The 12,828-nt window shown below is 43.6% G+C and overlaps 1 protein-coding gene across 2 annotated transcripts in view; it reads right to left on the bottom strand.

The window, feature by feature from the left end:
• Nucleotides 1-12,828, bottom strand: part of LOC117519059 (cadherin-2-like) — a 294,157-nt gene that overhangs the window by 139,838 nt on the left and 141,491 nt on the right. The gene's annotated exons all lie outside the window — the stretch shown is intronic.

Genomic DNA, 12,828 nt, shown 5'->3' with positions numbered 1-12,828 from the left:
ATAAAATAATCATGAAATCAGTTTCTTTTAATCAACTTGCACTCCCCTCAACCAGAATTCACATGCTGACTGTAGGAGTTCAACATCTGAATTTGGTGGAGATACGTTTATTCAGCTCTCATGTTTACAGACACACAGCGGCAGCAAATGGTGGGGTGTTGTTTTTGGATCTGTGTGTCTGTCTGTGTGTGGAAAAAAATAACAAAATTTCACTGAACTCGATAAAATATTTGAGGTTAGCAATGAACAAAGTGATGAGAATTTAAGAAAAATCTGTTAAAAGTCAAGGTCGCAGTCCAAAGTCAAAATCTTGTTGCATTAATGATGGTCATGCATGTTGGAGAAAATCATCGGTAATCATGGGGGCAGTGTAATCAGTTTAAGTGAGGCATAACAACAAACCGACTAATTCCCAATTCAAGTAAATTCAGTTTATTTATATAGTATCAAATCACAACATGATTTCCCCAAGGTGCATCATAAGGGTGCTATAACATTCCAAACCTTCCTGAGCAAGTACTTAGGCAAGTCATAAGGAAAACCTCCATTTAGTGTTTTTTGAGGAAGAAACCTCAAGCAGACCAGATTCAGAGGGGTGACCCACTGCTTAGGCCATAGGAATAGTGACAAACATCAAATAAATGATCAAACATGATGGAAAAAGTGCAATTACTGCTCTAACACATAACATTTTGGTAAATTTATATATTGGTTATATTTAGGTTATGTTATCAGAAATGTTTCTAGAATGTTTTCCTAACGTTATTGCTTCCTTTAATATATTGATTGACAAGTCATGTTTATAGTTGAGGGAATTTGACAAATATATTAATTCTAGTCTCACCATCTTGCTTACTCCAAATTTCTTTCAATGATTAGACTATGACTTTATGTAACATTACCAGATTGTACTGGGAACCAAAAAGAAACTTTCCTTAAAAATGTTCCCAGAATATTAGGACTAAACTTCTGAAAACATTTGGGTTGATGTCATTGTCAAACATTCTGGGAACCAAAAAGAAACTTTCCTTACAAAATGTTCCGAGAACTTTAAAGGTAACATTCTGATAACATTTGACAAATGTTCTTATAACATTTTGGGAACTTAATTTTAGCTGAGTATATGTCATTGTACCTTGTTACTCTGATATCCAATGCTATTAATCAATAATTAGGTAGTCTGTAAAGCTTGGATCCAAAGCTTCAAAATGTACATTGGAGATTTAAGAGTGCTTTGCTTTGATGTCATGTGACATTCACAAAAGTACCCAAACTAAATAACACAAAAGTAGTAGTTCAAGTACCTCGGGGTCTTGTTCACGAGTGAGGGGACGATGGAGCCTGAGATTGGCCGGAGAATTGGTGCAGCAAGAGCGGTATTGCATATGGTACTGTTGTGATGAAAAGGGAGCTGAACCAAAAGGCAAAGCTCTCGATCTACTGGTCAATCTTTGTTCCTACTCTCACCTATGGTCATGAGGGTTGGGTCATGACCGAAAGAACTAGATTGTGGGTACAAGCGGCCAAAATGGGCTTCCTCAGTAGGGTGGCTGGTGTCTCCCTTAGAAATAGGGTGAGAGGTTCGGTCATCCATGGGGAGCTCGGAGTAGAGTCGCTGCTCCTTCGTGTTGAAAGGAGCCAGCTGAGGTGGTTCGGGCATGTGGTAAAGATGCCCCCTGGGCATCTCCCTAGGCAGGTGTTCCAGGCATGTCCATCTTGGAGGAGCCCCTGGGGAAGACCCATGACTAGGTGGAGAGATTATATCTCCACACTGGCCTGGGAACGCCTCGGGATCCCCCAGTCAGCGGTGGTCAGTGTGGCATGGGAAAGGGAAGTCTGGGGTCCCCTGCTGGAGCTGTTGCACCCGCGACCCGAATCCGGAAAAGCAGTTGTGTAGTTTTAAACTGGATTTGAAACACAGGTGTACAACCATATTTTATAGCTTTAGGGCTGGTGTGAGGGACAGGCCATGAAATTCCTACACTTGAGCGTAGTTACACAAACACACAAACACATACACACACACACAAAGTCAGCAAAATTTATAGCTAGGAGCTTTACATGGCATACATGGTGATTCCACCAGTCACTGAGAATCAGGAATACTGCTTAGTTCCTCATTCACCTGTTTTACATACTGTTTTGGTTCTATGTGTTAGAAAACATAATCCGTATATGTGAGGTGATGGTCAGTCACAGAACACAGGTGCTATCATGCGCATGTGCAAAAACTTGCTCTAAAAAAAGACCAAAAGGCTGAGATGAAGTGCTAAGAAACTCAAAAGGGCGTTCAATTCCAAGAAGCATAAAACTACTGCAACACTTGGAGCAGAATATGAACTTTGGTGTTCACTGAAGACGAAGCTTCATGGAGTGCATGTACATGATTGAATCTGGACATGTTATTTGACTGGTGCTTTGTATGTCACGTGACATGGATTATTCATCCCATTTGTGTTATGTTGCATTTACTGTGCAAATTTGGTTCTATCTATTTTGTACCATTGCACGCTGGGACCACTGCACATGCACACTGCACGTGGGGATGGCGTTTAGCTAAACATGACAGAGTGTGTTTGCTGACGGACGATGGTTTGAACAAGCTAACTGACGGTGCTAATTCTTGTAATGCACAAAAACAAACAAACAACCCCCCCCCCCCCCCCCCCAAAAAAAAAAAAATAAATAATCCACTATGCCTAAAGCTCTGTGGAGGCAAGAACAGCTGTTAGGATGAAGAGGATGAAGTTAGCATCAAAAGCTGGACAAATTTCTGACGCGATTTATTACTGGAGTGAGGAAAAGCAGACTATCTGTACACAAAGTCAGTGCACAGCATCACTACATTGTCAGAGTTGTTTTTGAACTATCTTGACTGGGAACAATTTTGGACTCCTATTTAAAGTTCATGTTGGACTGTTGACATCAAAGCACCAGTGTTACACACCAAAATGTAAGTCCCTTTCTGTTGTTTATAAATTAATAAAATATCAAATGACAAGGATCTATTTTAGGTGTTATATGAAACAAATAATGAAAATATTCATTATTTGTTTCATTCAATGTTATGTTAATATTTCATTCATTCAATGTTATGAATATTTCATCCGGTGAAAGATGGAAGATACCATTCAATGAAGCAAATCACCAGTGATACACACCAAAATGTAAGTCCATTTCTGTTGTTTATAAATGAATAAAATATCAAATGACAAGGATCTATTTTCAGTGTTATATAAAACAAATAATGAATATTTTTTCATTCATTCGTCAAAGCGCAGTGACGCACACCAAAATGTAAGTCCCTTTCTGTTGTTTCTAAATTGATAAAATATCAAATGACAAGGATCTATTTTAGGTGTTATATGAAACAAATAATTAATATTTTTTTCATTCATTCAATATTATGAATATTTCATGCAGTGAAAGATGGAAGGTACCATTCAGTGAAGCAAAGCACCAGTGATACACACCAAAATGTAAGTCCCTTTTTGTTGTTTATAAATAAATAAAATATCAAATGACAAGGATCTATTTTAGGTGTTATATGAAAAATAATGAATATTTTTTCATTCATTCAATGAATATTTCACATGGTGAAAGATGGATCGCACCATCCAACGAGGTGACGCACCAGTGATACACACCAAAATGTAAGTCCCTTTCTGTTGTTTAGAAAGTAATAAAATATCAAATGACAAGGGCCTATTTTGGGTGTTACATAGAACAAATAATGAATGTTTTTTTTTTCATTCATTCAATGGAATGAATATTTCATGGGGTGAAAGATGGAACACCTCATTGAATGGTACGTTCCATCTTTCACCTCATAATATATTTGAACCATTGAACTCATAAACATTATTATCATCATTATTTCTATACTATTATTTTTCAGCATCATAAAATATGCAAACATAAAAGCTCAAGGGGGCACAAACCTTTTGGCAGCATCGTGATTTGATCAACAAAATCAGTTTTTTTAAAATTTTTTCCCTTCAAATTACAACAGATTTTGCTTGTTTCCCAGAACATTCCACATTGTATAATTCATGTGCAACACACAATAAGACATTGTATCTATTTATATAGTTGGCAGCCTCTTTGATTTGTTTGTTTGTTTGTTTTGTGGTGATAGATAAGGCCTAGGAACCAATGCTCATCCCCTTTTTTTTCCCCTCTTATAAATAAATAAGGTGACTGGCACTGGCCTGTCAACCAGAGAATAATTTTACTCACATATGATGTGAGACTGGTTGTTAAAGTGTCACCCATTTGCCCCACTCTTCCATTTCACTCGACAGCTCTATGTTGAAGGGCAGAGTGCTGACATTGCTGGTCCTCGTGAGCCTGTTTTATGCAGGATTGTTGACACTTTCTTTAACATTCTGTGATTCTTCTCCTCACCCACTGCAGAAGTCATGCTGATAGAACTTAAAGCATATGGCAGCTGACTATTTTGGGCCTGCATTTAGAGGAACAGCCAGTGAATGTGAGCTTCTTGCCTAAATACATGCAGAGGGCCTTATTATTGCTGTTGTTCATGAAACAAACTAACAGATGGCTGTTTGACTGCCTTTGTCTCTGCAATCAGCATTTGGCCAACCTCAGACGCCTGCTGGGCTCCAAAAGCTGTGATTTTATATCTGTACATAGTTTATCCAACATTATACTGAGGCCTTGAGGGGACTGAAAAACCATCAGACTGTTTAATGGATCTGGTTTTAAAAATTTACAGGTCTTTCTACTTCAAATAGGCTTCATACACCAAGTATCCAGGTATATTGCTTATCAATCAAATGTCCTATGGCTATATATGAACTCCCAACTCATTATCATTATAATTATTATTATTAACCAATTCATACATTTTCTGCCGCTTATATTGGTCTGGGTCACAGTGGCAGCAGACCAAGCAGCTCACAGCTCACACTTCCATATCCTTGGCCAAGTCCTGTAACTCTTCCCGAGCCTGTAGCATGTCCTGAATGTTCCCTGGGGTTTGCTCCGAGCTGGACGTGACTGGGAGACCTCCCTAGAGAGACAACCACCAGATGCCTCAACCACCTCAGCTGGCTCCTTTTAGATGTGAAGAGTCCATCCCAGACAGTCAAGCCTTTCACCCTGTCCAGGAATGTAAGCCCAGATTAGCTCAGTATCATTTTTTTTTGTGCCCCCATCACGAAAAGCGCCCAATTTTCGTGACACATTTTTTTGTTTTCCTATTTATAATCCTCCCCTTCTCCTAACTCTAACCATAACTGTAGCATGTCTCCCCTCCCCTAACCCTAACATAACGCACCAGAACCCCATCATCCCACATTTTGTGCCCCCATCACGAAAAGCACCCAATTTTCGTGACACATTTTTTTGTTTTCCTATTTATAATCCTCCCCTTATCCTAACTCTAACCATAAGTGTAGCATAAGTGTCTCCTCTCCCCTAACCCTAACATAACGCACCAGAACCCCCCATCACCCCACATTTTGTGTCCTGTCACGAAATGAATATGTGCCCTCGTCACGAAAAATGCCCCATTTTTGTGCCCCTGTCATGAACCCACACTGAAAAAAATGAAACATCAGTGCACTTCAATCAAAGCACTGAGTCTAATGGAAAATTGTGGTTTCCAGTTTAAATCTGCTGGAATCACTTTACCAAATCACAAATATACATTGTGAAAAACTAAAAAAATTACCTGTAACAAATGACATCTTTTTTTTTTTTGTTGATCCACAGTATCATTTTTTTTTCAGTGCATAGATTAATGTACTTTTCGTAATGCCACCATGAACTGCCATGAGACTGTGTTGGCCCAGATACATCAGCCCAGAAACAGACAGAGGAATCTCATTTCCCTCGCTTGTATCCGCGACCTTCTTCTTTTAGTCATTAACTAAAGTTCATGACAAAAAGTGAGGATAGAAGCGTAAACTGACAGTCTCGCCTTTTGGCTCAGCTGCTTCTTCACCACGATGGTCCGGTGTCACTGACTGAACGGTCTCCCCTAAAAATTGGTCCATCCTGCCTTCACTGCACATGCGTCATTTGAGACCACAGCAGCTCGTCTGAGACTGAGTCTCTACACTGAAAGCAATCAAAGGGAATAATGTGATTATTGACCATCATCTGACAAAGTAAAACCTCTTAAATCATTCTAAAGTCAGTTTTAAGCAGAAACAAAGCCCTTTTATGCAGAAACAAGGTGAAAATCAGTGAGTCGCTACTGACACTCTGAAATGACCTAGGCACAGTGAAGGCAGGGCGGACCGATTTTTAAGAGGGGGACGTTTGGTCGGCGACACCACTACAACTTCTGGATGACATCAGATGCCACCCTAATCTGTCTATCGATCTCACGCTCTAACTTACCCCCACTTGTAAACAAGACCATAACATACTTAAACTACTCCACTTGGGACAATAACTCTCCCCTAACCCAGAGGGGACAAGCTACCTTTTTTTCCGAGAGAGAACCATGGTCACAGATTTGGAGGTGCTGATTCTCATCCCAGTTGTTTCACACATGGCCTCAATGGAGGTCACTGCCTGGTGAAGCCAACAGCACCACATCATCCACAAAAAGCACAGATGCGACTCTGAGATCACCAAATTGGACACCTTTTAGACCCTGACTATGCCTTAAAATCCCATCCATAAACATCACACATGTTAATATTATTGCTATTAAAATGATTACTATTTCTTTAAAAATAGCAGTGGGTATGTACAAGGTCTGTCCATAAAGTATCGTACCTTTTTATTTTTTTTTAAACTATATGGATTTGATTCATATGGTTTCACGTCAGACAAGATGATATGGGTTTTTTTTCCATCAGAATTTTTTCAGAAGCTGTTAGAGACTGGCACCTGGAAACCATTCGAAAAATTTATCTGGCTTTCGGTGAAAATTTTACGGGCTTCACAGAGAATAAGGACTGTTACTACAGCTTTAAGGATGGCCCACAATGGCGCTCGGCGCGCCGCGCTCGGACATGCCGCGCTCAGACATGCCCAGCTCTCCACAATTTCTCTTATAACTCACTCGACTGGTAAGCATTGAAAGCCGAGATAGGCATGTCCCAACTTGTCCTCTGGCACGCCGAAACGGAGGCGTTCTTTGTCTCGCTCGAACAGCAAATCGGTCGTGACGCACAAAGCCTCCGCACGGCTTTCCACGACAAAATCTCTTGTTAAAAGTGACATCTGCCAGAAAATGGTTGATGTCCAGCTCTTGTGATAACCAGAGAAAGTGCACACGACGGTCCCAGCTCCACACAGCCATCCATTTAGAAATGATCCAGTGGTTCGTGCCTGTCATCGCGGCTCGGAGCGCGGCGCGCCAAGCGCCATTGTGGGCCATCCTTAAAGCTGTAGTAACAGTCCTTATTCTCTGTGAAGCCCGTAAAATTTTCACCGATAGCCAGATAAATTTCTCGAATGGTTTCCAGGTGCTAGTCTCTAACAGCTTCTGAAAAAATTCTGATGGAAAAAAAACCCAAATCATTCCGCCATTTCCAGACAATGAAAATCGGACGACGGGGCGGGACCACTCCTTCCACAAGGCGTGCTCACAGGTGAATGACGTCACCGACAGGCGCTGAAAAACTCACGCATGCGCACGAGGGTTCAAGCTTGTCTGACATGAAAACATATGAATCAAATCCATATAGTTTAAACAAGATAAAAAGGTACGATACTTTATGGACAGACCTCGTAGTACAATGCAGAACTTCATGTGTGTTTTCGAAAATTTTTTGGTAAAAGTGAGTGTTCCATCAGTTTTCACCTGAAACCCAATATCAGTTGACCAGCCAACCTACCTACCTACGTACCTATCTGTGCAATCTCTATTAATTTGTAAAGACTGTCACTCCATTTATTGTACAAAGAATAAATAAGTGAAGTAGTTGAAATTTTTGATAATAAAAGTACATATTTACTCCTGGGGGTGTCTGACAGTTAATAAGGACATTTGACAGGTACTTAAATCTGAGCATCAAGAACTTCCTTTGTGTCATCATGGAATGGACACTATATTTACATAAAACAATTAATCAGGCCTATGTATCTAGGCCCTGGGGCCCACTGATACCAGTGCTTATCTCTGTATTCTGTAATCTGAATTTCCCTGAATTTCTCCCTCAATTTCCCTGAGGGAGTCTTCCCAAGGGATCAGTAAAGTTCTATCTAATGTAATCTAGTGAAGTAATCTAATGTAATGTGAAGTGGATGAGAGTCACAAACTTCTCCTGGATGGGATGCCAGCCTGAAATAGCAGCCCAGTCTCATGCTTTTTATGCATCACGTTTTCATGACAGAGCCAAGTTTAGTTCACGGTTTGTGACCCTAACCATAACCATAACTCTAACCCAATCATAACCCTAACTATGACCTCCACTGCCCCCTGCCTTACCCGAAATTTTGTCACAAAATATGTTACATTTTTGACTATATTGTTTGACTATTAAGTACTAAGAATGTTCAGGCTTGACAAGTGGCTCTGCCAGATTTGACTGTAAACCTCTACTTGTGATATCTACAGTGACACTTTGATGTGATGAAACTGTTTATTTGAAACATACCAATCAACAACAGACAACAGATTACAGAAGGGATTATGCTGCATGGCGCCGTTATCTCCACCAAGGTAATGTGTTTACCCTCATTTGTCAGCAAACAGTATAAATCCCACTGGTATGGATGGATTTTGGATTCTTTTGCTTGTTTGGTGTTGTTGTGAGATGTAGAAGAAGAAGCTACATTTTGGGTAAGGCTTGAATGCTGTCATAAGTCCAGAATTTTGGGTATTTCCACTTTCTTTCCAAAACAGGGTATCTGGGCCTCAAAGTCACATGCATTCTAATGGCCCGGCCACATGGCAATGACAGTGCCTGAATGAAGGGGGGAAACCCCCCACAAAATCACAAACCGTCGAGAAAACATTTACGAATGAGCTCGGTGATTCCCATCACCGAATAGCCTGTGAATCTGGCGCTGGTGATGGGGAACTGTCCATGTCAGACGAAGGCCACGCCCACACGCAGGAGACCCACAAATGTTTGAAATGTTTGTACATAGTCGATGAAACGTTCTTAACGCTATTGTTACTGTATGAAAACATTCAGTTGGTTAAGGCTTTAGTTATTGATTTGTTCAGCTGTCGTTGTATTTGTTCAATACGTCGGACTTGTGATGTTGAATGAAGTATAAATGAGGTCAAATGAAATGCTAATGTTACAAAAACTAAGCACATGATAAGAAACCATAAAAAATGACAGCAAAATGAAATACAGACGAATTGAGGTTTTCGGCGGCATTTGTTGAAATTTTTCGACAGTAACAGTCGTGACGAAGCGCCAGCTGCAGGAATGAAGCTTAGTGAAGGTTAAACAATGCCAATGAAAGTCCAGCTTTCTTGTTTTGTTAGGGCTTAGTTGCCCTTTGTTTGTGGGCCTTAATAATACACTTTATATGTACTGAGTGGAAAAACTGATGAATTCATCAGACCTGTTCAAAGTGATGTTAATCAATAAAATCAACTGCTGGAGTCAGCAGCTGCAAGGAAATCCTGCACTCCCTTGGTCCTTTCTGGAATGCTTTGGACACCACTGCTATAAACAATGGATGATGTACTGCAATGCACCAAGGTAGTTTGGGGGTTTTAGGTTTTAAATGTTGTTATTGTGGTTATGTTAGTTTAGCAGTGTTGTTAGTGTTGTTGTGATGGTGTAGGAACACGGACCCACAACAGGGGTCGTTAAATGAACGGACAATGGATAAGCCAAACAGTAACAATTTAATGTTGTGAAGTGCACAACGGAATACAGACAAACAGTTTTGGTACCATAGACAATTATATGTAGCGTGACATGTGGGAAGGCTTGAGGATAGGAGACGTCCATCCCGAACTGAGCCAGATCCCACACGGCCCTCACCGCCAACGGATCTGAAGAACACCGGAGCCGCAAAGTCCTGGATCCCCAGGTGGCCACCGTCTCCAGCTGTCAGACCTGGTACTGCTGGCAGAGAACAGAAACAGTATTGATGAGTGTGAGTTTGCACACTCAGTAATCCCACAGTCTGTGATCTTTTGGGAGGGAGCACCTCCACCTCCAATCACACACTCGTGCAGCTCCTGTCTAACCACTTATCTGGTTGGAGTGTGAAGCGAAGCCATCGCTGATCACACCAAACGCCAATCCCTGAGATAAGGCACACCACAGGAAAATGGCTGCAAAGAAGTTCAGACTCTAAGTCAGAGTTAAGTGTAGCAGAGAAATTACCTCTCTAGTGGCTGATTTCTCGGTGGGGAGGTGGAGTTGTAGTCCAGCCTTTATGGTGGTGGTGATGAACTGTGGATGAGTGACAGCTGGTGCTGATGATGAGTGACAGCTGTCACTCCCGGTTGCTCCGACGCCCTCTCGTGCTTGAAGCCCGCACTTTAAGCAGGGTGCCATTTGGTGGTGGTGGGCCAGCAGTACCTCCTCTTCAGCGGCCCACACAACAGGACCCCCCCCCCCTCAATGGGCGCCTCCTGGCGCCCGACCAGGCTTGTCCGGGTGACGGGTGTAGAAGTCGGCCAGGAGGCCCAGGTCCAGGATGAAGTTCCTCTTCACCCAGGAGCGCTCTTCGGGTCCATAACCCTCCCAGTCCACCAGATACTGAAACCCCCGGCCCTTTCGACAGACGTCCAGGAGCCTGCGCACGGTCCAGGCAGGCTCTCCATCTATAATCCGGGCAGGAGGCGGCGCCGGTCCGGGGGTGCAGAGAGTTGATGTGTGGTAGGGTTTGATTCGTGAATCATGGAACACTGGATGAATCCGCAGTGAAGCTGGTAGCTTCAGCTTCACTGCGGCCAGACTGAGGACTTTAAGTATGGAAAATGGTGCAATGAACCTGTCCTTTAGTTTTTGTGATCCGAAAGTCAAAACGCCCGAAGAACAGTGACCAGTGGGCTTGCCTGGGGTTCAGACGCTTGGCGGTCCGAATGTACTCCAGGTTCCGATTGTCAGTGAAAACCGTGAACGGTACCGAAGCTCCCTCCAACAGGTGTCTCCACTCCTCCAGAGCCTCCTTCACTGCAAGAAGTTCCCGATTGCCGACGTCATAATTCCTTTCAGCCGGGGTCAACCTGCGGGAAAAATAGGCACATGGGTGGAGAACCTTGTCGGACTCCCTGGTCTGGGACAGCACGGCTCCTATCCCTGAGTCAGAGGCGTCCACTTCGACTATAAACTGGCGACTTGGATCGGGCTGCACCAGAACTGGTGCAGTCGAGAACCGGCGTTTCAACTCCCTAAACGCGGCTTCGCACTGATCCGACCAGGTGAAGGGGACTTTTGTGGAGGTCAGGGCTGTCAGGGGACTAACCACCTGACTATAGCCCTTGATGAACCTCCGGTAAAAATTAGCAAAACCGAGGAACTGTTGTTGTTTCCTAAGGTTTGTTGGTTGGGGCCAATCTCTCACCGCCGCTACCTTCACCGGATCAGGGGCGATGGAGTTGGAGGAGATTATGAACCCCAGGAAGGACAAAGAAGTACGGTGGAACTCGCACTTCTCGCCCTTCACAAACAGCCCGTTCTCCAACAACCGCTGCAGGACCTGACGTACATGCGTAACATGAGTCTCAGGATCCGGGGAAAAGATGAGTATATCGTCCAGATATACGAAGACAAACCGATGCAGGAAGTCCCGCAAGACATCGTTTACCAAAGCTTGGAACGTCGCGGGGGCATTAGTGAGGCCGAACGGCATGACCAGGTACTCAAAGTGACCTAATGGGGTGTTAAATGCCATCTTCCATTCGTCTCCCTTCCGGATCCGAACCAGGTGGTACGCCTTCCTAAGATCCAGTTTTGTGAATATTTGGGCTCCATGCAGGGGCGTGAACACTGAATCTAACAGGGGCAGAGGGTATCGGTTGAGAACCGTGATTTCGTTCAGCCCCCTGTAATCAATGCATGGACGGAGTCCGCCGTCTTTCTTGCCCACAAAAAAGAAACCAGCACCCATCGGGGAGGTGGAATTCCGGATCAGCCCGGCAGCTAATGAGTCCCGGATGTAGGTCTCCATTGATTCTCGCTCAGGACGTGAGAGGTTGTACAGCCTGCTGGACGGGTACTCAACGCCCGGGATCAAATCTATGGAACAATCATACGGACGGTGCGGGGGAAGGGTGAGTGCCAGATCTTTGCTGAAAATGTCAGCAAGATTGTGGTACTCACTTGGCACCGCCATCAGATTGGGGGGGACTTTAACCTCCTCACTAGCTGTCACACCAGGCGGAACCGAGGATCCGAGACATTCCCGGTGGCAGGTTTCGCTCCACTGAGCCACAACCCCAGACGGCCAATCAATCCGGGGATTGTGTTTTATCATCCAAGGATAACCCAATATCACACGGGAGGTAGAAGGTGTTACATAAAACACAATCTCCTCCCTGTGATTACCAGACACCACCAATGTCACTGGCTGTGTCTGGTGTGTGATTAATGGAAGAAAGGTGCCATCTAGTTCCCGTACCTTCAAAGGTGAAGGTAGAGCCACTAGAGGGAGCCCGACTTCCCTTGCCCATCTGCTGTCCAGCAGATTCCCCTCCGACCCCGTGTCCACCAGTGCTGGGGCGTGAAGTGTTCGATCCCCACTCAGGATCGTGACTGGGATGCGTGCAGATTTTCGGGGTCTCCCCGTGTGGGTATTGTGACCCACCCTTAGCCCAGTCTCTAAGGACGAGTGCTGCTGTATTGACCGTTTGGGGCATTTTTTCTGTGTGTGCTCAGTTGAGCTGCAGAGAAAACACTCCCCACGGACCAGCCTCCTTTG

This window comes from Thalassophryne amazonica, chromosome 10 (genome assembly GCF_902500255.1).
Source record: "Thalassophryne amazonica chromosome 10, fThaAma1.1, whole genome shotgun sequence".
In the NCBI taxonomy this organism is placed as follows: Eukaryota; Metazoa; Chordata; class Actinopteri; order Batrachoidiformes; family Batrachoididae; genus Thalassophryne; species Thalassophryne amazonica.
Note: the sequence above shows the minus strand (reverse complement) of the source record. Positions and strands in the feature narration are given on the sequence as shown.